The 22,434-nt window shown below is 40.1% G+C and overlaps 1 protein-coding gene across 2 annotated transcripts in view; it reads left to right on the top strand.

Annotated features, from left to right (window-relative positions):
• Positions 1–22,434, top strand: part of SORBS2 (sorbin and SH3 domain containing 2) — a 322,092-nt gene that overhangs the window by 30,362 nt on the left and 269,296 nt on the right. The window contains exon 2 of one of the 2 annotated variants that reach the window (XM_007466539.1): positions 17,608–17,684. The exons of the other annotated variant lie outside the window; for it this stretch is intronic. The gene's annotated coding sequence lies outside the window, so the exon portion shown is untranslated. The remainder of the gene's footprint in view (positions 1–17,607; positions 17,685–22,434) is intronic. 2 annotated transcript variants of the gene reach the window in all.

Genomic DNA, 22,434 nt, shown 5'->3' with positions numbered 1-22,434 from the left:
GGGATCTGCCCAGCGTCTGCTTTAAGCAGGACAGCCTAGGACAGCGGAGAGAGTAAGACCTGAGACAGACTTCTAGGCAGAATGCTTATGCACTAAAAATACCTAAGAGATACTTTTCAGGGAAGCTGGAGCTTGAGCTTGAACTAAATGATCATAAACTCATGCTTTAGGGAACAGATTGACTATGTTGGGTCATAAGAGAAGGGACTCGACTTTGCTAAATAAGTTCATGGAAGAATTCATTCTTCAAGATTCCCCTCAATGTCCCTTGCTTTAAGAGGGCGACGCAAATGCTATAGTGACACCTGGAATCATCTAAAGAGTTACAAAGTTTTTCTTCTGGCTTATGCTTTGTTTTCATTTAGAGTCTTATGTATGAAATGCTGCCTCTGTGGATTCATCCTAATTTATTTGGACATGCTATACATGTCATTTGTGTATCAGTTACAAGGTTGAATAAATATCCAAGGTACTGCAGATAATTTACACTGTTAGATTATGTCTCAACTGTTTTCCTTAATCATCACGTTCCTCATGTAGTTTCCATTACTGAGTTAGGAACTGGTTTTTGCCTGCCATATTCATGATATACGGAAGTCTCGATCAGTTCTGTTCTTGATTCTTTGCTGTGGCGCCGTCCTGTATATTGTAGGATGTTTAGTAGTTTCCCTATCCTTTACATACTGGATAACTCCTAGGTTGTGACAAACAGGAGTGTCTCCAGACATTGAAAACATCTCCTGGGAAGTAAAACTGCTCCCATTGAAAACCACTAATCAAAGGGAGATGTACTGGGAGTAACATATCTTGGGCATCAAATGCTCCATTCACATGCCAGGTCACTTCAAGAATCAGCCTATAAAAAGAGCCTCCTTGAATTAGGTGACTAATTTGATCAACTCTGATAATAATTATTAAAGAATTGCCTCACTGTGCTTCTCTGAGCAGGTGACTGGGTGGCTTTAACTCGAAAGTGACCTTGGGCATGACGGGCACTAAGACTGATGTGTTCAGGATAACTCTGCAAGCCATTCTCCCAGCTATGGCTTCTGGTCACTGCCTAGAGAGGAAGCCACACCTATGCAAACATTTCCTAGACGGAAACAGGCCAAATAACATTGTGATGACCCTATTCTAATTTAGTTCCAATGATTTGGAACAGAAGGCCACCGCGTTCTGCTTGGACTCTGAAATAGCCTCCCAATTTAGTCTTTCTGCATTCATCCTTGTTTCCATCTAGTCCACTATTCATATTGCAACTTAATGGCCCTTTTACAATGAAAAAAATAGAGTCCTGTCATTCTCTGTTTTGAAACCCTTCAGCAGCTTTCTGACCCATTAGACCCTATGTGATCTAGCCTCTCCTTATTTATCCAACCTCATTTTATTCATTTTTTAAGCTTTATTGAGGTATAAATTGATAAACAAAAATCTGCACATATTTAATGTGTATGTTTTGATGAGTTTGGACATATGCCTGCATCTGTGACACCATCACCCCAATCAAGATACTAAATATATCCATCACCTCTAAAAATTTCTTTGTGTTTTTTTCTGTTTTGTTTTGGTGTGGTAAGTACACTTAACATGAGTTCTATCCTCTTAATATATGTTAAAGTGCCCAGTAGGGTATTAACTATAGGCACTGTGTTGTACAGCAGGTCTTCAGTGCGTATTCATCTTGCACCAGAGAAGCTTTACACCTACTGAGCAACTATTCCCCATTTCTCCTCCCACCCCCACCCAGGTCCCTGGTAACCACCATTCTATTCTCTGCTTCTATGAATTTGACTATTTTAGATCACTGGTGTAAATGAAATCAGGCAATATTTGTCCTTCTGGGACTGGCTCATTTCACCTGGCCTAGTGTCCTCGAGGTTCACCCGTGTCGTTGCAAATGGTAGGATTTCCTTCTTTTTTAAGACTGAATATTCCATTATATATACTCCCTTTCCTTCATCATATATATCAATGAACATTTAGATTGTTCCCATATCTTGGCTATTGTGAATAGTGCTTCAAATAACATGGGTATGCAGATATCTCTCTGGGATCTTGATTTCAATTCTTTTGGATTTATATGCAGGAGTGGGACGGCTGGATCATACGGTAGTTCAATTTTTAATTTTTGAGGAACCCCCATACTGTTTCCCAAAGTGCCTGCACCATTCTATCTTCCCACCAACTGTACACAAGTGCTGCAATTTCTCTACATCCTCACCAACGTTTATCTAATTTTGTTATAATAGCCATCGTGATAGGCATGAGGTGATATCTCATTGTGGTTTTGATCTACATTTTCTTTATGACAAGTAATATTGAGTACCTTTTCACACACCTTATCCAATCTCATCTTAAACCACCCGCCATTTCACTGCTACCTTGGTACACAAGTTCATATAAACCTCCCACCATGGGGCCTTTGCATATGCTGCTTCTTACTCAACCTCCTTTCACGTAGTTAACTCCACACTCTTCATATTCCAGCTCAAATGTTGCTCCTAATACAAGACGGCCAGATGTCAAACAGGCAAGTTATCAGTGTTAGTTTTCATGTTTGTTTGTTTAACCCTCCTATAGAGCTATGTCCCTTTCATTCAGAACATTTATTTTGCTCTGCAATTATACATTCACTGGAGCAATTATTTGATTAATGTCTCTCCTCCAGTAGACCCTAAAGCCTCTCCAGGCAAGACCTATTAATTTTTTCTCTCTGGTATAAGTCTAGCACATAGGAAATTCTTAAAAAATATTTCTAAAAGAAAAGAAGGAGCAAAAGAGATAGAGGGAGGAAGGAAGGGAAAGGGAAGAAATGTAAAAAAGTGAAGCAAAAAAAAAAAAAAAGATGTCAAATGTCAGTGTGTGACTGCAATCCAACCTGCTTGTCTTTGCTCTACTGCTCCTACACAGTCTCACTAAATAGATGATTTTTTTTTCAATACACAATGATTTTTCCATGCCATCATAATGATCTTTAGAGTTGATTATCATTTAGGCTTCTAGTCAGTAGGCAAAATGTTCCCAAGACTTACATTTTAAGAAAATGCTTTGCAAGGTGTTAGATAAAACATGTATGGAGCGTATGTGAATGCCCTTAGAGACAGACTCATGGGAGATGAAATTGAACACAGCAAAACTCGCTTCGAAAACAAATGCTCCATTCAGATCTCTCTTAAAGCCACTGTTCATTTGGTTCACTTGATTACATAAAAATTTTGTTGAAAGCAGTATAAAGGCCAAAAAAACCTTTCAAAATAATGTGAAAAATTGAAAAGTGATACCTGGGACCTTGTTCTACAGAACATCCTTTCAGACGAAAGCCCTTTGTTTTCCCTGTCCTTCACGTCCGTCTCGAGTGCTGTGATTCATTACACAGTCCATCTTCATTTACAATCCTTTTGCCACGCCTTGTTGCTGAAGGAGATGGAAAGAAATCCATTAGACACAAGCCTGGCTTTCTTTTACCAGCAGGCATCAAACAGCCTTATAAAGTCATTTCCTATTAATTACAAATTGATTGTGTATAAACATTTCAACACTATTTTTCAAATGATTATAAACAAGCTATGATTGGTTAAGAGGTCAGTAAAGATGGGGGGACAGGAAGAGGAAGAGGGAAAGGGAGGGGCAGAGAAGTGAAACAAAGCCGCCTGATAGTCAGGCTTCGTGGTATTTATAAATGTCGACTGGCACTGAATGATGGGTGAGTTTCAGAAACCTCAAAACCCAAAGAATGCATAATGTTAACTTAATAGATTCTTTCAGGCCTGGGTTACCACAGTATTTACTGTGATCGTACATTCATGGTAATAACATAACAGTACCTTGCATCCCCAAATCTTAGATATTTGCACATTTATAAACCATCAATCTCTGAACCAGCTGCTGAATAACATTCCAGTATATGCCTATATAACTTGTTAGAAAACAAGGCTATGTGTGGCTTCTCTAAGATAACATATTAGAATGGCAACTCTGTAGACTTAGATTATAAAAGCATACTTTTAAGAAAGAGTGAAATAATGAAGACATTCTGTATATAGAAATTACACTGGAATGAGAAAATGAAACTGTAACAAATTTTTCAACTGAGATTTAGTGAAACAATGAAATGCAATGATACAAGATTATTCTTCTTTTTCCAAAGTTAAAAGGAAAGAAAATATACTCATTTCTAAGTTGCCTAGAAAAAAATGGACATTCAGTTTGGTTTTTTAATCTTTGTGTTTTGTGTGTTTCCTTGCTTATAGCTGGATGTTGCAACTTTGGCAAAGCTAGGTCAAGCCTGTTATTGTCCACAGTGAAAACAACCCAGTTACAGACTCATGGAATTTCAGACTAGAAAGGGAATACTTTAAGACGTATCTACTTTGGTACTCCAAATTTTCTTTTTCTTTCTTTCTTTCTTTTTTTTTATTGTTAATGTTTGTATATAAATAGTTGTACATATTTGAAGGCATGTGTGTTGAAAACCTTGGGTAAAGTGTAGAGTTTTATGAGGAGCTGCTACAATTAAATTCAGTGTGACTTAGAGTTAACCATCTCCCACAGGGGTTATTATAAAAATTATGTTTGCTACATGAACTTTCTAAAAAATTTAACCTTCAAAGCTCAAAAAAATATTTTTCTGGGAATATATTCAAAGTAAATCGTTGCAATGAATGAGTCTTTGAAAAGTCGTTCATACATCCTAAAATCCAGAATGATGAAATCAACTCTAGCTTTAAGATCCCAAAGAAAGACATTTCTTGCTGTTAAGAAATCATTCCCTCTAACTGCTGCCTTGCTGGGATGACCAACAAATCATCATGCTCTTTAGAGTCTGATCTAATTAAATCCTCAAGAAGAAATGAGAAAATCATTAGTGATAGGTGACTGCTTAAGGCTTTTAATTCAATTATTCAGATCAGATAAAAGCAGAGTACAGATTCCGAGTTTAAACTGAATTCTATACTAACTATATTGGTTTAGATGTGTCTTAAAAGAATCACTTGGTGGATCCTTAGATATGGCTTTATCAGATACTTAAAAAAGAAATCCAGATGTTGTCCCATTAGGTCAATCTAAATCAAGGTATACAAACATTCAAAAAAGTTTTGGTCAGAATGAACTTCAGTTACAATGCTTTATTTGATGCCATTTAACATCTTTTAGAAACTGGCTGTATTTCATTTATGTTTATTTGTTCCATGAATAGAAGTGATAATCATGACTGTTTTATATAATGTTTGTTTATATAATAAGATATAACTGTGCAGTGGGTCCCAGGAACATTATTATATTTGTTTGCTTCTGTTTTCCCAAATAGATGAAAGAAGCAAAACATACTTGTACATTTTTAAAGTTTATTATAGTGTTTGGATTGCCATTCAAATTGAATCAATTTCAACACAGCAAGACATTTCTAAATTCAATCCTACAGCACTTTAGTAAGTGAAAACTATATTTTTCATGAGTCATTCTTTGAATTACAAAATGTTCATCATCCAGGAGGGTTTATTGTATCCATAAAACTAATGCGACACAATAATAGGTGTTAATGTCAGCAGTATCTGGCTGTTTATTTGGTAGCATTCAATACCGAAAGGTTAGTGCTTAATGCTTCCATGTGTTGTCTAACATTTCAAAGTATTCATGCTATCAAGTGCTTAGTCAGTGGGTCAAGTTTTTTTCTCACTATTCTCCAGAGCAAAAAAAAAAAAACTAAGTTTATTTTCCTTTATAATCAACATAGTGAAATGGAGGATTAAAAAAAAAAAAGAAGCAGCCGCCAGGATCTCAGTAGTAATCATGGTTTTTTTCCACCTAGGTTAAGCTTATCATTTTAGATACACTCCAACCTCTCCTACTTTGACCAAGTAGAAACTCTTAAAGATGGAAAGTACCCATCTTTAGGTACCTATAAAGTATATCAACTAAACTGCATTGCATAATATTTACATTCTATAACAATACATACTGTCCTTCCTGACTGTTAAGGCATATGGATAGGACTTATATTTTAACACTCTAGAATAACCTAGAGGCTTTGTCCTACTAAAATAAATTTCTTCCTTACTCCAGTTGAGAAAGGATAAAGTATACAAAGTATTTTTATATCCACATTACTGACTACTAATTTTCGTAAATTGCTACACTTAATCTCCAAGTAGAACCAAAATCAGTTCTTCATAAAAACAACAAAGAGATTTTTTGAGAATTAAGGAGATAACTTTATATCATTAATTACATCAAATTTTACTTCTTTATTAATTTATTTTGCCTCAAAGAAATTAAATTAATAGGACTAGCAATCAAGACAGACAGTTCTACACGCACTTTTATTGTCTGATCAAAACCAGTGCTCTTCATTTTCTTCATCTGTTTATTCACAATAAAATACCTGCCCAGTAGATACAGTATGAGAATGAAAATATGAATTTAGGTGGAAAGCTTTAAGAATAAAAGGATTATACTATATTAGCTTTATCATAAAATATGTAAAGGGTTCACCAACTATTTGCCACAGTGAGCGATCCTTGGTTCTAGAATTTAAGGTTAAAAATTAAGTCTCTTGGGACTTCCCTGGTGGTCCAGTGGTAGAGAATCCGCCTTGCAACGCAGGGGACGCGGGTGTGACCCCTGGTCAGGGAACTAAGATCCCACATGCCGCGGGGCAACTAAGTCCGCGTGCCGCAAGTACTGAGCTCGCGCCGCTCAACTAGAGCCTGCGTGCTGCAAACTACAGAGCCCACGCGCCCTGAAGCCTGCGCGCCACAACTGGAAAAGAAAAGCCCGCGCACCGCAGTGAAAGGTCCCGCACGCCTCAACAAAGATCCCACATGCCGCAACTAAGATCCGACGCAGCCAAAAAATAAATTAATTAATTAAATTTTTTTAAAAAAATTAAAGCTCTTGGGCTTCCCTGGTGGCGCAGTAGTTGAGAGTCCGCCTGCCGATGCAGGGGACACGGGTTCGTGCCCCAGTCCAGGAAGATCCCACATGCCGCGAAGCGGCTGGGCCCGTGAGCCATGGCCGCTGAGCCATCATTTCTACTTTGCAGTCCTAATGGATGCCCCTTTTCTGCTTTAGATATCCTAAAACATGTCAACTGAGTAAATTAACTGATCAATTCACATCCGTTTTCCCCCAAATGTGTTACATTTACTTTGTCAAACTTCAAGAAAAATCTCTGTAGAGATTTTGTGCTTAATTGGTCTGGATATTAGTATACTTGGATATTATTCTCAATCATTTAACAATTCTTATTTTATTCATTGAAGGATTCTTTCCATCCATTTTCCCCAAAACTTAATCAAATTTTATCCAGAACTCAGAAGCCCATACAATGGTAAGTCTATAATGAGCTACACAATTTGGGAACCTTATTGTAAGGATACATTAAGAATAAAGAGCCTTTGTGTGTGTGTGTGTGTGTGTGTGTGTGTGTGTGTGTGTGTGTGTGGTACGCGGGCCTCTCACTGTTGTGGCCTCTCCCATTGCGGAGCAACAGGCTCCGGACGTGCAGGCCCAGCGGTCATGGCTCACGGGCCCAGCTGCTCCGCGGCATGTGGGATCTTCCCAGACCGGGGCACGAACCCGTGTCCCCTGCATCGGCAGGTGGACTCTCAACAACTGCTCCACCAGGGAAGCCCTCATTCATTTATTTATTGATGGTTATTTCTTTATAGTATGCTACAGAAGGTATTTCCTTAAGCTATGCTTTATGAATGACAACTTTACAAATAACTTCAATAATATCTATTTCATTTCCCAAAAGCAGTCTTGCTAAAAAATGATTTAAAATTTTCTGGTTTGGACTCAGATATCTTAACAAATAATTATAATTAACTTCCCAATGTCTGTAAAAGGTTAATTCAAATAAGCATTGATAAATAAATAACAAAAGTTGTTCCATTTTTGGATGGAGTGGCATAGTAAATCTAGAGAGGTATAAAACAATTCATTGCTTGTAAGAGCAAACAGCAATAATTTCTTGCATCTATATAGATGAGATAGCTTTTATATTCTGCGTGTGAACACTGGGCATAAACTAAGCTGATGTTTTCCTATCTCCCCTTTAGCGATCATTTCCTCCAAAGCATTTGCTTGAGGATAATGCCCACAGCCCACACTCAGCCATCTCCAGGGCAGACAATAGGGTTTCACTCCCCTTTCTACACATCTTCCTGACCTTGAGATGTTTGAGCATTTTTAATCAAAATCTCCCAGTTTTTTCCTAAAATAACTTAGATGTTTACTTTGCTCTGTTTTTACCTGAGTAAATGTGAGAGTGGCAAGGACAGTGAGGCGTGTCCCAAATTAGCCCTGTCCTGCAATCGCTTGGACTATTACCCTGGGCTCAGACAGAATATGGGAAGGAAGCAGAGGATCGTTCTCTCTCTCCCCAAAGAGCTTGTGTTTATTCTTCTGACAGCAGAGAACACTCATTTTTGTTTGAAGGGCCCTGACTATGCTATTTGTCTTGCCCTTGCGGTCTTGGACTTGGTAGTTCACATGAGGTCATTATTTAGTACACATGACCACATACAAAAAGACAGAGAGGACAATTAAAACCTAATTCACACTCAAATGTTAACCATTTTAAAAGGTTTATGTCACTATGCTTCAGAAATGGAAGAGTGTTATGTTTTAGTAATGGAATACTGTTTTGCTGTGGCTTCCAGCATTTTCACATGAGAGTCATTTTTCTGAGCCAAAACATTTGGCAGATCTCTGTAATGAAAATTATATAACTTTTAGTATCTCTTGATTGAGAAAATAAAACGCTACTCTAAAGTCGACCATATATTTAAGTAGCTTCTATACACAATGAAAGTATTATGCATATGCATATGTAGCATATGTTTTGTGTGTATATATATGTATATAAGTGTGTGTATTCAATCATTTATAAACAAGCTCAATTTAGATATGTTTTATGAACTCCTTGAAATTATCCTTTATCCCCAGGGGTTTGAAGGCAGTGGATTGGGGACAGCTGATTTACTGGAGTGACACAGCTAGGTCATCCGGTAGGCTGGCATTATTGCTTTGTCCCTAGAAGACGCTGCACTCCTCAGGTGGTTATGTCTCTGTTTAAAGACCTGAGCTTTGCCATAACTCCCTGGGAAACTGCTTCTTGTTATGCTCTCTCATCTTCTTGGTCCGATGAAACATCAAGTTCACTCCACAACATCAAAGTCAGATTTGAGGTTGTCTCACATAACACTGGATGTTTACAAGTTGCTTCTGTCTTTGGGCTGCATGTAATGTTATCTATTTAATCAAAAATTTCAGAGAAAATACTGAGTCAGAGAACATTCTTTTTTATTCCCACCTGCCTCTGGTGTCACATGCAGGCAGACAGTCACCCAAGGAAGGCTTTTGACTTCCTCACAGAGAGACAGTGTCCCCCCAGAGTCCTGAGGCTGATGAGGCTACTGTCACCAAAGAAGCCTCTTCCTTTGTTGCACTCTGGAGTCCGTCCAGTACCACTGCAGTGGTACTTGTACAATAAGTGGACACGCATACCTCATCAGTGTCTACAAACTTAGACATTCTTCTCAATCTCTGTCTCTGTCTCCATTTCTAAAGCACAAAAATATAGTCTCCCAATGTGGGAGCATTCCTTCTTGTATATAAACAGAGATCCTGCTACTCTTATCTTGTACGGGTGGTAGATATGTATGCAGGTCTTTTTCCCTCGGAAGTCATGTTCAGAAATTAAATATATGAGTTATATGCTTACAAATTAAATTTATAAAATTGGGGTCACAAGAGGAGGCCACAGTTCTCAGGTAAATAAAATTCCAGTCTCAATGTAGTTTTTAATGAATACACGATAGTTTCTAGAGTTTTAAAAAATACATCATACTGGGGCTTCCCTGGTGGCGCAGTAGTTAAGAATCCGCCTGCCATTGCAGGGGACACGGGTTCGATCCCTGGTCTGGGGAGATCCCACATACCGAGGAGCAACTAAGCACGTGCGCCACAACTACTGAGCCCACGTGCCACAACTACTGAGCCTGCGCTCTAGAGCCCGCAAGCCACAACTACTGAGCCCACGTGCCACAACTACTGAGCCTGCGCTCTAGAGCCCGCAAGCCACAACTACTGAGCCCACGTGCCACAACTACTGAAGCCCATGCACCTAGACCCCGAGCTCTGCAACAAGAGAAGCCACTGCAGTGAGAAGCCCGTGCACTGCAACGAAGAGGAGCCCCCGCTCACTGCAACTAGAGAAAGCCCGTGAGCAGCAACCCAACGCAGCCAAAAATTAATTAATTAATTAAATACATAAAAAAAATACATCATACTGTTGCCCAGGGAGTCAATTTCTAGAAGGATGGGCTATTTTTGTTCAATACTCCTAGTATTTCTCAATGCAAATAAGACAAAATCATATGGGCCAGTATTTTTCGAAATCGAATATGATCTTGACAATACGCCACTGAAATTTTCCTAGAGTTCTCTGCATGCCTTACAGATTTTAATACTTTTGATACCTTGCATTGAGCAAGTCCCTTGGACATGATTCCTGTATAACCAGAGCCAGCTTTGAAGGATTCAAGGTTACAGCGCAATTTGACAGGCTCTGAGAAAGATTTTCACGCAGGCCATTCCATTGTTACCTTGGCTTAATGAATTGTGTAAAACATGTAAAACTTTAGCTTGAAAAGAATATAGGAAACTCAATTATTTAAGTTAACTAACTAATGCTTTTCCAAGAACATATTTGCCAGAGGGGGAAGGAAGAGGTCTAGATAAGCAGGTAGCTAAAGGGTAACTCCTTCTGAGGGGAAAAGGAATTTAAAGAAAGACTTTTACTAACCACAGCCTCAGCCTTCTTCACAATACTGCCCCAAACAGCCATGGGTAACTTCTGCCCATGGGCCTCAATCATCTATGTGTCAAGCCAAAATGGACAAGAAGTTAATTTACAAAATCATGATGATAACCATAGCAATAGCATCTCCTACCCCTTACTGAGTACCTGGCAGTATGTGACATGCTTCACATTGATTACCTCTAAATTTCACAGAGCCTAGGTTTATTCTCTAAGGATTAAGGATTTTGAATTCTAGATCCAGAGTTACCAAATCATTTTTTTATGGTGTACCCCACAGAAGATCACTACAAAAAATAAAGCTATGTTACATTCTCTTTAGTTCTTAGTAATAATAGTGACGATGGCTGATATTGATTGCATGCGTACTATGCACCAGGCAGTCACCACACGGAGAACCTCCCATGGATGTGATGCTCAAAACACCCCGTGGAATCAGTGCTATTGTTATTGTCAGGTCACAGATGAGGAACCTGAGGCTTAGAGAGGTTAAGTAACTTCTCCGAAGGTGTGCAACTAGTTAATGGCAAAGCCAGATTCCAACTCAGCAATTACGGCTTCAGAGCAGGAGCTTTTAATTACTTTGTCATAGAATTAATATGTCATTTGGGAATGTTGCATAAAGCCCAGAACAGCTAAACCATTTATTCTCAGCAGAGGTGAACTGAAGTAATTTACAGAATACAAACCCAACAACTTAGGAGGCATTATAGCAGCTTTAGTAAGATACAGAAAGCAATTAGGATTGAATATGCATTATGCATATGTATAATTGATTTATATACATAAATTATTATATAATATTAATTTATATGCTATTTATATAATAATTACCTCTATGTATACATATATATAATTCCAACTACCAAGTTAGAAGCTCTTCCTTTTTCATCTCAGCCTTGCCAAAGATGGTTTTTTTTTTATACTGTCTTTAATAACTGTTTGAGACTCCGTAGCCTCTAATATTATCATTGTTACCTTAACATAGTAGAAAAAATGTAAGTTAAGGATTTTAAAATAATTTATCTTTTGCCTTCCTCAAAGAGAGATTCAGAAATTGAGCTTTGAAAAAGTAATATTATTTCAAAGTGACATTTTCTTCAACAGTTCTATCTCGAGTCATACTTTTAACCCAGATTTTGAAGAATAGATAGAAGTATAATATGCTCATTGAAAATATTATTTGCAGGAAAAATATTATTTCCTGATATAATTTACAAAGAAGAGGGCAAACTACTAATAATTGTGATTGACAGATAATCTACAAAACAGCTCTTTTTACAATAGGTCTTTCTTATGATACCTATATGCGAGCCTCTCACTGTTGCGGCCTCTCCCATCGCGGAGCACAGGCTCCGGACGCGCAGGCTCAGCGGCCATGGCTCACAGGCCCAGCTGCTCTGCGGCATGTGGGATCTTCCTGGACCAGGACACGAACCCGTGTCCCCTGCATCGGCACCCGTGTCCCTTGCATCGGCAGGCGGATTCTCAACCACTGCGCCACCAGGGAAGCCCGATACCTACACTTTTACTAAGGAGCTACTATTTCACATTTTGTAAAACTGAGGATTTAAAAGTTAAAATCAGCAGAAAGCATGAAGCTCTTTTAACCACAAAATTCGGGTTTCCAATGATCTGGTTACGTGAATTTTCTGACCAATTAAACTTTAACCTTGAGATTTTGTTTGTTTCAGTGCTTGCCTCGTAAGAATTGTCCAGTAAAGACATTTCTTTACATGCTAAGGAGCTTGTAATTCATCGTTTGAAACCCTGATGTGTTATAACATTTGCCTTAATAAGAATAATTTAGCAAATATAAATTTATCTTTGCATGCTAACCAAAGATCCTATAACCATTGCTAGAAAACTCTATAGACATGAGGATTTGAGTGATTAGTATGGATGTATAATAACCCAAAAATAACCCCTCAACATTTTAAAAACATTTCTGCCATAAACTTTTTTACTGTAAATTTTTCTCTTCAAATTTTTGGGTAAGGCAAGGGGAAAAAAGTCTAGTTTTGGAAACATTTTGCACAACACGTGTATTCTGAAAAGATGAATAGGAATTAAATTTTATAAATGGCTTCATCATTTTAGACTGACTAAGGGAATTCCAGGGCTAATTCTTCAGGAAAATAAATAAATGCAACCTAATTTATCATCTTGTTTCATTTGGTTGAGATTGTGAATGCTGGATTTACACCAAGTGAGGTCAGCCTTGACCCAGAAAAAACAGATGTCCATAAATGGTGTCTTAGACAACTTGGTCATTGCACTGCTTTCATTGGACTATCCTTGGGCTCTGGATTAAATTTAGTCCTTGCTTTTAGTTACTGAATCAGATGCTTAGTCTGAAATGTTACAATGTTTCTTCTCTCTCTCTCTCTCTCTCTCTCTCTCTCTCTCAGCATACACACGCACACTTGCACATATATACAGAATACTGCAGCAAATTGAACCAAAGCCTGATACTCTTTGTGTGGCTCCATTAAACCATCCCTAGGCAAGAGTTGCTCAGGATATTACTATTTGATCACATCAGCACAACGTCATGTGGGACATCCTAGACAATCGGCTTTTAGATTTATGCTCAGTGCACCTTAATTAAATCACACGATGCCTTGGCCTCTATAGTGAAGCTCATGGCGTCCAAATAATATTCTCTTCGCTTTTCCTGAAGACTTGGAACTGACTCCTTTTCCATGTCACTCCCCATTTTTTTTTTTTTTGTTTTTTTGGGTTTTTTTTTGCGGTACGCGGGCCTCTCACTGCTGTGGCCTCTCCCGTTGCGGAGCCCAGGCTCTGGACGCGCAGGCTCAACTGCCATGGCTCACGGGCCCAGCTGCTCTAAGGCATGTGGGATCTTCCTGGACGGGGGCGCGAACCAGTGTCCCCTGCATCGGCAGGCGGACTCTCAACCACTGTGCCACCAGGGAAGCCCTCACTCCCCATTTTATTCCTACTTCATCTTTGACTTTTTCCCAGAGATAAAGACTAAGCAATAGGGCCAACATGCAGATCGATGTAGTCACAAGTTAGTTTAATTATTGCTTCGTAGTCTTTGTTTTATATCTATTTTGCCACCATTCACTGACTAACCCAAAGCAATACTGTCTCTGAAACACCCAAGGATTATTCTTGATTCTTTCATTTTTCTCACCCAGTCCATACTTCAATGAATCATTGAGTGTGACAGATTTAACTCCTAAATTAAAATAACAACAACTCCCTTTCTCTCCTTCCTTACACACATGGTACTCGTTCTGGCCTTTCTTATCTTTGACATAGACTACTGAAATATTTTCCTTTGTAATCTCCCTTATATTGCCCCCCCTTTCATTTACCCACTGTTCGGTTGCTAGGATGATCTATTTAGAATATAAATTTTAAAACTTTCAGTGGCTTAGGATACAAATGAGTTTCCTGGATATCACACAAGTAAAAGTATTATCAGATTCCTGCCCTATCATCTTTGCTCTACCTTCCTGCAGGAATGGGATGTTAATAAGAAAACATTCATTAAAGACACAGAGTTTATACGTCAAAAAGTCAAGTATTATAGTCACTGTGCTTAGATAGAATGTTAGCCTCTGGTAGAATTCTAACCCTTCAGCTCTTTGAATTCTCTCATATCTTGGCTTGAACCCATATCCACCAGTGTTCCATGACTTTATTTACTACATGGAGGAGATTGTGGGGCATATCCTTTTAACCGTCCATATTTATGGTTGCTACAGATGACTGCACTTTTTCCAGTGGTTCAGTAATACATACTAATCACTGGCATGTGGTAACTTTTCCCCCCAACGTGTAAGCAGTACTTGTAATGGCGGACAGGTATCATCAGCGTAGCTGGGAACTGTTGAGTGAAATTCATCAACACACTGATGTTACTTCCCAGTGAAGTCATCCTTCAAATAAGAACACTCTGGCTGCAGCATTTGCAGAAGACATGGCTCTTTGTAAGTGAGCACACACTGCAGACATGTGGGCCTAGGAAAAGGGTACAAAGAACACCCAGTGGGGGGGGGGGTCACAGAACACCCTTTGTCAATCATTGTATTACACCACACAGTATTTCTGTGTTTAGAAACAGAGCAGCAAATTGAAGTCAGAAGTAAGGGATTTCCATATCTCAAAAACCAGTTATTAACTGTTTAAAGAAAATCATTCTGTAATGTGTAACCTCAGTATAACTGATGTAAATATTATCCTGCAAGTTAAATTTTACTTGTATTTCTGAAAGAAGCTAGCCCAGGAAAATTCCACTGTTTGAAGTTTTACCTTATCATCATATTAACGTGCTAGTTAATCTCAGTATAAATAATATCTCAAATATTTATATTTCTCTGGTATTCTTCCCTTTTTAGAGTTTTCATTCTTGTAATTGTTTGAGAAGGTATAAAGCCCATTATCACAACTTTCGCTTCGCTTTCAAAATTAACTTTCGATGTTAGTGTCCATGATTAAGTGATAAAAGAAGGCGATTGGCATTGCCTTTGCCCTGACCTTTTTTTCCAGCCCCACGGAGGTCAGCCCCCATTACAGCCTCTGTTCTTGCTTTGCAAACTACTCCAAGACACAACCCCTGCTCTGTGGGAGGGTGTTAATACAATCATCATTGACTACTCTTATTCCCTTTAATCCAACAGCCTGTTTATTCTTGACACCTGCTGAATATACTAACAGCAGCAAATGTGTCTAAATCTCTTCTTGGAGATTGTATTGAACTCAGAATCCATCGATGCATAAAATTACCCATTTTCTTTAAGTGTATTTCCTTATGCATGAATCCACTGGAATCTATCTTTTCCACTTGCTTCCCGTAACAAATTCCACAAGAAAATTGCTGTGGAATCCATTAGAGTATTTATTTTACCCAATTTCATTAAATGAGATCACTTTGACTGATCCAAAACAGTTTTGGGGGGCTAATGGTCATTTGATTCTTCTTTGGAGATGGATAATTATGGCCATACCTTCTTTGAGATTTCACATCACTCTAATAACATTCTTTTAATCAATCTTTACTGACTACTTACAATCCAAGTGAAGATTTGTGCTACAAATTAGTGATCAAACTTTTTCATTAATAATACTTTTGAAAGGAAAAGACAAACTATAGTTTGCCTATATTTTATATCTCTGAAAAAATTATTAATGTTACAGTACACTGGAGTCATAATATTCAAGTTTCTTATTGTCATGGCCAGGTTCTTGGAGAAGAACCCTAGTCCTTCATTCTCAGCTGCCTTGTCTGGGCCAGTCACAGTCAAAGGACTACCTGGGACCAGGAACACTGAGACCTGGTCACTGAGCAAGAAAGCAGCCAGGCTCTGGGACCACATTACTAGGGTTCCTGACAGGTGTGGTGCTATCACCATGGAACACCAGATGCCACCCTTGGCACCAGGACCATTGTGGCCTGGAGAAGGGATGTTCATGCCACTGCTGAACTGTCCTCCACAGACCTCACCTCTCTGGGTTGTCTGTCCCTTAAGCAAAGTCTGAGGCTGGAGCATAGGCTGAGCTAGGTGAGAGCCAGGGAAAGTTTGTACCTGGCTTTTTTTTTTTTTTTGGATTCTTTACTGGAATAGTTTAATAGAGTAGGTGTTCCTACAGAAGGGAATTGCTCAAACAGGCATTGAGTTCAGAAGTTGCTGTGTTGCCAAAACAATGTCCACTACACCATGACCTTGATATAATCAGTTGCCTTTGCTTCAGTGACATCACTTTTTTGCCCTGTCACTCATAAGAGGTTGGTTTATGGTCAGAATTTTGGTCTCCAGTGAGCCCTAATCCACTCTTCTTTCTTTTCTGTGTCTTGGGTTCTTGGAAGCATGCAACTGGTAAATCACATTTTATTAGGTCTAGAATTAAAGGTAAATATGCAATGTGATCAGATGGAGAGATCATTTAAAAACTGATGCTAAGGGCTTCCCTGGTGGCGCAGTTGTTGGGAGTCCGCCTGCCGATGCAGGGGACGCGGGTTCGTGCCCCGGTCCGGGAGGATCCCACATGCCGCGGAGCGGCTGGGCCCGTGAGCCATGGCTGCTGAGCCTGCGCGTCCGGAGCCTGTGCTCCGCAACGGGAGAGGCCACAACAGTGAGAGGCCCGCGTACTGCAAAAAAAAAAAAAAAAAAAAAACTGATGCTAAGGCAGGACTAGGTAGGGTAGAAATATTGATAGAAGTGGCCTGAGAATCAGAAGGTGTGGGTGCATCCAGGTTCTGTCAGGAGCTCACTGTGTGATGGCTCCACTTCTGTCTCAGGAGAATGCTGGGCTAGGATGAGACGGTCTCCAGGCCCCCTTCATTTTCTGACAGTCTATGATTTTCAAGTCACAGTGATGTTTGCCATAGCAATGGGGTGTGATGTCTGGGATGATGGCATGCTTTGTTCCCTTAATGGGGACTGAGGCAGCAGCTCCATTTGGCATAAGCTGAGCTGTGTCAGCACAATGGAGCTGATTGGCTGGGCCCCAAAGGCAGACCCCAGAGAGATATTGATTCTGACAGGCAAACAATTAAAGGGGGAAATTGGTGCTTTGCGGATAAGACATCCGTGTGCCTGTGATATCCTTGACCAAGTTTTCAATGGAACATGTGGCTTAATTGGAATGGACAGAACTGCTCTGGGTTAAGACCAGTCTCAAAAGGGTCTAGAGACGATGTCTGTGGAACTGGAAAGATACACTGACATTTTCAAATCTATTTTTATTTTTGAAGGCTTCCAAGAGCAGAAATGACTATCTCTTTATGTTTCTTACTTCTGCAGCCAAGTAATATGTTGGAAAATTAGTCAAAATCGAATTTTAATGTTATGCAAAGCTGCTGGGGGCCATGAAGCATTTGGCAAGTTTTACTCCCACTTGCCCTCCACATCTCCTGCCAACATTTTCTTCTGCATTTGATCCTTTTGCTCTGTTCTTTTTCATCTTTTCTCCTTTAACATATTCCCATACTATTTGTGCTCTTTAAAAATATGCACATGTATTCCCATGATTCCTTCCCTCACAGACTTTCATAATATCCATGAATGAGGTGCTGAGTGGCCCAGATCCCTCAGGATCACAGCAAAGGATGAAGTTTTACAAATTCAAGCCCTTTTAGTGGGTGTGTTCCAGCACCAGCCATCAGTCCCTGGCACCTCGACCTGGATGTGACAGTGGGAGCTGTGTCTGCTGTATTTCAACTGTCCATCCTGCTTCAACCAGGCACAAGGGTGCAGCTGTCAGGACCCTATATCAAGCCTTCTTACCATACACGTCTCTAGTACATGCATGAGCCAGCTGGGGCCGCCATAACAAAATCCCATAGAGTGGCTGTCCTAAACAATAGAACTTTATCTCTCACGATTCTGGAGGTTAGACGTCCAAAATCAAGGTGCTGTTCCATTGGGTTCTGGGTGAGAGTTCTCTCCCTGGATTATGGAAGGCCACCTTCTGGCTATTTCTTCACATGGCCTTTCCTTGGCGTGTGCATGCAGGGATGGGGCAGGGAGGAAGAACAGACTTATTAGCGAATCCCATCATGAGGGCCGCATCCTCACGATCTAACCTAGCCCTAATTACCTTCCAAAGGCCTCATCTCAAAATACCATTTCATCGCTGGTTAAAGCTTCAACACACGAATGGCTGGGGTGGGAGATGGGGGCACAATTCAGTCCATAATAGGACGGCACAAGACAGCCCATTCCCTAAGTACTGAACATAACAGGACCTAGCTCTTCATCCTTTCTCCTCATGATGCAACAGGAGTCACTGTAGCTTTGCCCTGTTTCATTCACAACTGTCTCTTTATTGCTCTTCTCCACGTACAGCACCTTTAGCAAATTCCAGGCCAGTCACTTCATTGGTCTAGATAATAATGGTCAGAGTATGTGGACCAGAGAAGAACGTATTCAATACTTCCCTCATTCTTGTGCCTTGATACAGTTGTCCTTTTACCTGCTCCAAGTTGTTGTTCCTTTTTCTTGTGGTAAACTATAAATAATATAAAATTCACCATTTTAACCATCGGTAAGTGTACAGTTCTTCAGCTGCATTAAGTACATTCACATTATTATGCATCCGTCACCACCATTCATCTTCAGACCTTTTTCATCTTCCCAAACAGACTCCGCCTCCAATAAAATACTAACTCTTCTTTCTTCCTTACCCTACCCCCCGGAACCACTATGCTACTGTCTGTCTCTATGAATTTGACTACTCTAGGTATCTCATATGAGTAGAATCATACAATATTTGTCTCTTGTGACGGACTTATTTCACTCAGCATGTCTTCAAGGTTCATCCACATTGTAGCATACATCAGAATTTCCTTCCTTTTTAAAATAATCTATTGTATGTAAATATATACCACCCTTTGTTTACCTAGTCGTGGACATTTGGATTGCTTCCACCTTCTGGCTGTTGTGTATAATGTTCCTATGAACACGGCTCTACAATCAGAATCCTTCTTAATAAAACAAATAATTTGGAATTCTGCCACTGCTCTGAGGAATAACTAACACTGATTGCTTGGTGTTTGCGAAAAGGAAATGTTGTAGAGCTGCCTGAGTGGATATTTTAGATCATGTCTACCCTTTGCCCCTTAAGGATACGTGACACAATTCTAAAACATTAATAGGACTTCCCTGGTGGTGCAGTGGTTAAGAATCCCCCTGCCAATGCAGGGGACACAGGTTCGAGCCCTGGTCCGAGAAAAGCCCACGTGCCACGTGAGCCACAACTACTGAGCTCACGTGCCTCAACTACTAAAGCTCGTGTGCCTAGAGCCTGTGCTCTAAACAAGAGAAGCCACAGCAATGAGAAGCCCACGCACCTCAACGAAGAGTAGCCCCTGCTCACCACAACTAGAGGAAGCAACGAAGACCAAACACAGCCAAAATAAATAAATAAATAAAATTAATTTAAAAAACAAACAAAAACCAAAATAAAAAGTTAAAAAAAAAACCCTCTCCTTCCTGTCCTCTGCCCCATCTCCCCCCTCCCCAAAGGCGCACCTTTTATTCCAAGCCCATCAATGTAGGAGGGGGAAGCAGGAGGCCCAGAGAGGGCAAGGGGCTGCCCCAGGGCCTGTAGCACGCCCCTGACCACTTAGGACTTCCCAGGCACCGTACTCCAGCCTGGTCCACCTGCCTTGTACCCTAAGGCCAGTTGGCCAGGGGTGAGGGGTGGCTCCTTATGGCTTTCATGCCCTTTGTTTGCAGATTTTGAATTTTGCATCATAATTTCTATATTGTCCCTGAGTATTAGAACTGTAATTTATTCATTTTTCTGTGTCTGTGCCAAGATGCCTAGGCTCTGGCCCTGCCCTCTTGCCTAGGAGGCCTTGCCAGCCTGCAAGCTTGTGGGAATACCTTGTACCTGAGTTTACAGGTACCAATAAAGAGGCTCTATTTTTAAAAAACAAAAAAACAAAAAAAAAAGGTAAAAAATAAAAAAAAAAATGAAACATTAACAGCTTCAAAGTTCTTTCATTGCTGGATATTTTCTTTAAAATCTTTATTCTTCTGTATACTCAGGCTAATTTCTAAGGCAATTGCAACATTCTAGTTTACTCTGATGCTTAAGGATTTCTGGTATAAACAAGAGTAAAGAAATTAACTTGGCATCAAATTTAACATAAAGCATAAAAAGAGTTATAAGGGTTCTTTAGATTAAATTTCAGGAGATACAAAAATTCACTCTTTTTTTGTTGCCTGGTGCAAAAGATAAATACTAGAATATACAGAATCTTAACCTCATAACATTTGAGATCTGGAAGGAATTGTAGAGACAACGTACCTCAATTCCTTTATTTCATAGTTGAACAAACCCAGAGAGATTATATGATTTCTTTTTTCACTCTATTCTTTTATTCATCATTCATTCCATATTTGAGGGTCAGGGCTTCCCTGGTGGCACAGTGGTTGAGAGTCCGCCTGCCGATGCAGGGGACGCGGGTTCGTGCCCCGGTCTGGGAAGATCCCCCATGCCTCGGAGTGGCTGGGCCCGTGAGCCATGGCCGCTGAGCCTGCGCGTCCGGAGCCTGTGCTCCGCAACGGGAGAGGCCACAACAGTGAGAGGCCCGCGTACCGAAAGAAAAGAAAAAAAGTTTGAGGGTCAACTATATATGATGCGCCGTGTCCAAAACTATAAAACATACACAAATTGCTTCTAGTTTTGTTTCTACCCTTAAAGAGCCTATCTTCTAGCAGGACAGACACTCTAGGCATTGAAATTCAACAAATATGGAGTCACTACTATGTTCAGGCCAGTGTGCCCCAAATTGAAGAGGATACAAGAATGGGAAGGAAGGCAGACCCAGAGCTGGTGAGCGTGCAAGCCAACAGTGGGACAAGATGCACATACTCTGCACTGTTAGAAAGGGCCCAGGTGAGGCCTTGGGGCACAGTGAGGACTTGAAAGGATTTTAGGGATCACATCCATCAGGGGAAAATGTGTACTTCTGGACAGAGCTAGTAACTGTCCACAGGCTTCAAAGGATGTAGATGAATAGGTAGAGATGAGAAAACTGGGGAGGAACATGACCAGGACAGGAAGGGAGTGAGGCTTTGGGGGGAACTCACCTTGGGAACATCTGTGGAGGAGGGCTTGAGGGACAGTCTCTTTGCTGCTTTCCTAACTTTGCTAGGTTAAGGTTCCCTGTGTTAAGAATGCTAACCTGTTTTACTGAGGTTATAGTAGCTCATTTTGCTGAAATATCAAAAATAACATTTTTCAAATCACTTGCAAGAAAAATATTTTTAACAAACCACAACGTTTCTAGTCCATAAGCGTGCATACGGCTTGGTATGAATTTACAGTGTCAAACTCTTAAATAATAAAAACCACAGTCTCGGATAGCCCCTAAGCTGTGATTTCCCCTTCCTGAAACCAAACTGGTTGTTAATTAAGCAGTAGTTTTTCAACTCTTCAAACAACTAAATCTTTATAACAGCTGTGGAGCTGTGGAGAAGAGGGAAGTGTGTTTCTTCAAAGACTCTAATTTGGCTTTTGAGCAGAACCTTCCTCAGTGCACAGAGCACCTTCTTTTCTCCCCAGCTCATACAGCACTCTACCAGCAGAAAGGAATGTATTATTTTTTCATCACTTGAAATGTGAGTGTTTAAGTGAGTACATCCGCACGCTTACTCAACAACCACGCTTTGTTCCATGGACTCCATCCCTTTGCTCCTTGGATGCCGTCTACTGCTCCCACTGGCTGTCTGGTCTTTGCTAGTATGACCCAAGTGCACCTACAAAGTCAACACTAACCTCCCAAGCATCGCTCTGTATCTTTAGATTGGCTGGAAGGTTCCTCTCACTTGAGTTTTTCTTGAGTTGCCTGAGCATTTCTTGAGTTGAAATCCGTTCCTCTGCAGTTTCCAACCATTTGGTCTAAGTTATACCATTTGGGGCACACTGAACAATATGTAACTCTCATCAAAGCACAGCTTTGAAATATTTGAAGACGGTGACAATGTCCCTTTCTGCCACACTGAGTTTGCTCCAGGCCGAATGACCCAGATCGTGCTCATCATCCTTTGTGCCTCATAAGTCCCAGTCCTCTCATCATGCTGTTTCCTTTTCTTGCTACGCAAGTCTTAAGTCCCTTT

This window comes from Lipotes vexillifer, unplaced genomic scaffold (assembly GCF_000442215.2).
Source record: "Lipotes vexillifer unplaced genomic scaffold, Lipotes_vexillifer_v1.1 scaffold951, whole genome shotgun sequence".
NCBI classification, from domain to species: domain Eukaryota; kingdom Metazoa; phylum Chordata; class Mammalia; order Artiodactyla; family Lipotidae; genus Lipotes; species Lipotes vexillifer.
Note: the sequence above shows the minus strand (reverse complement) of the source record. Positions and strands in the feature narration are given on the sequence as shown.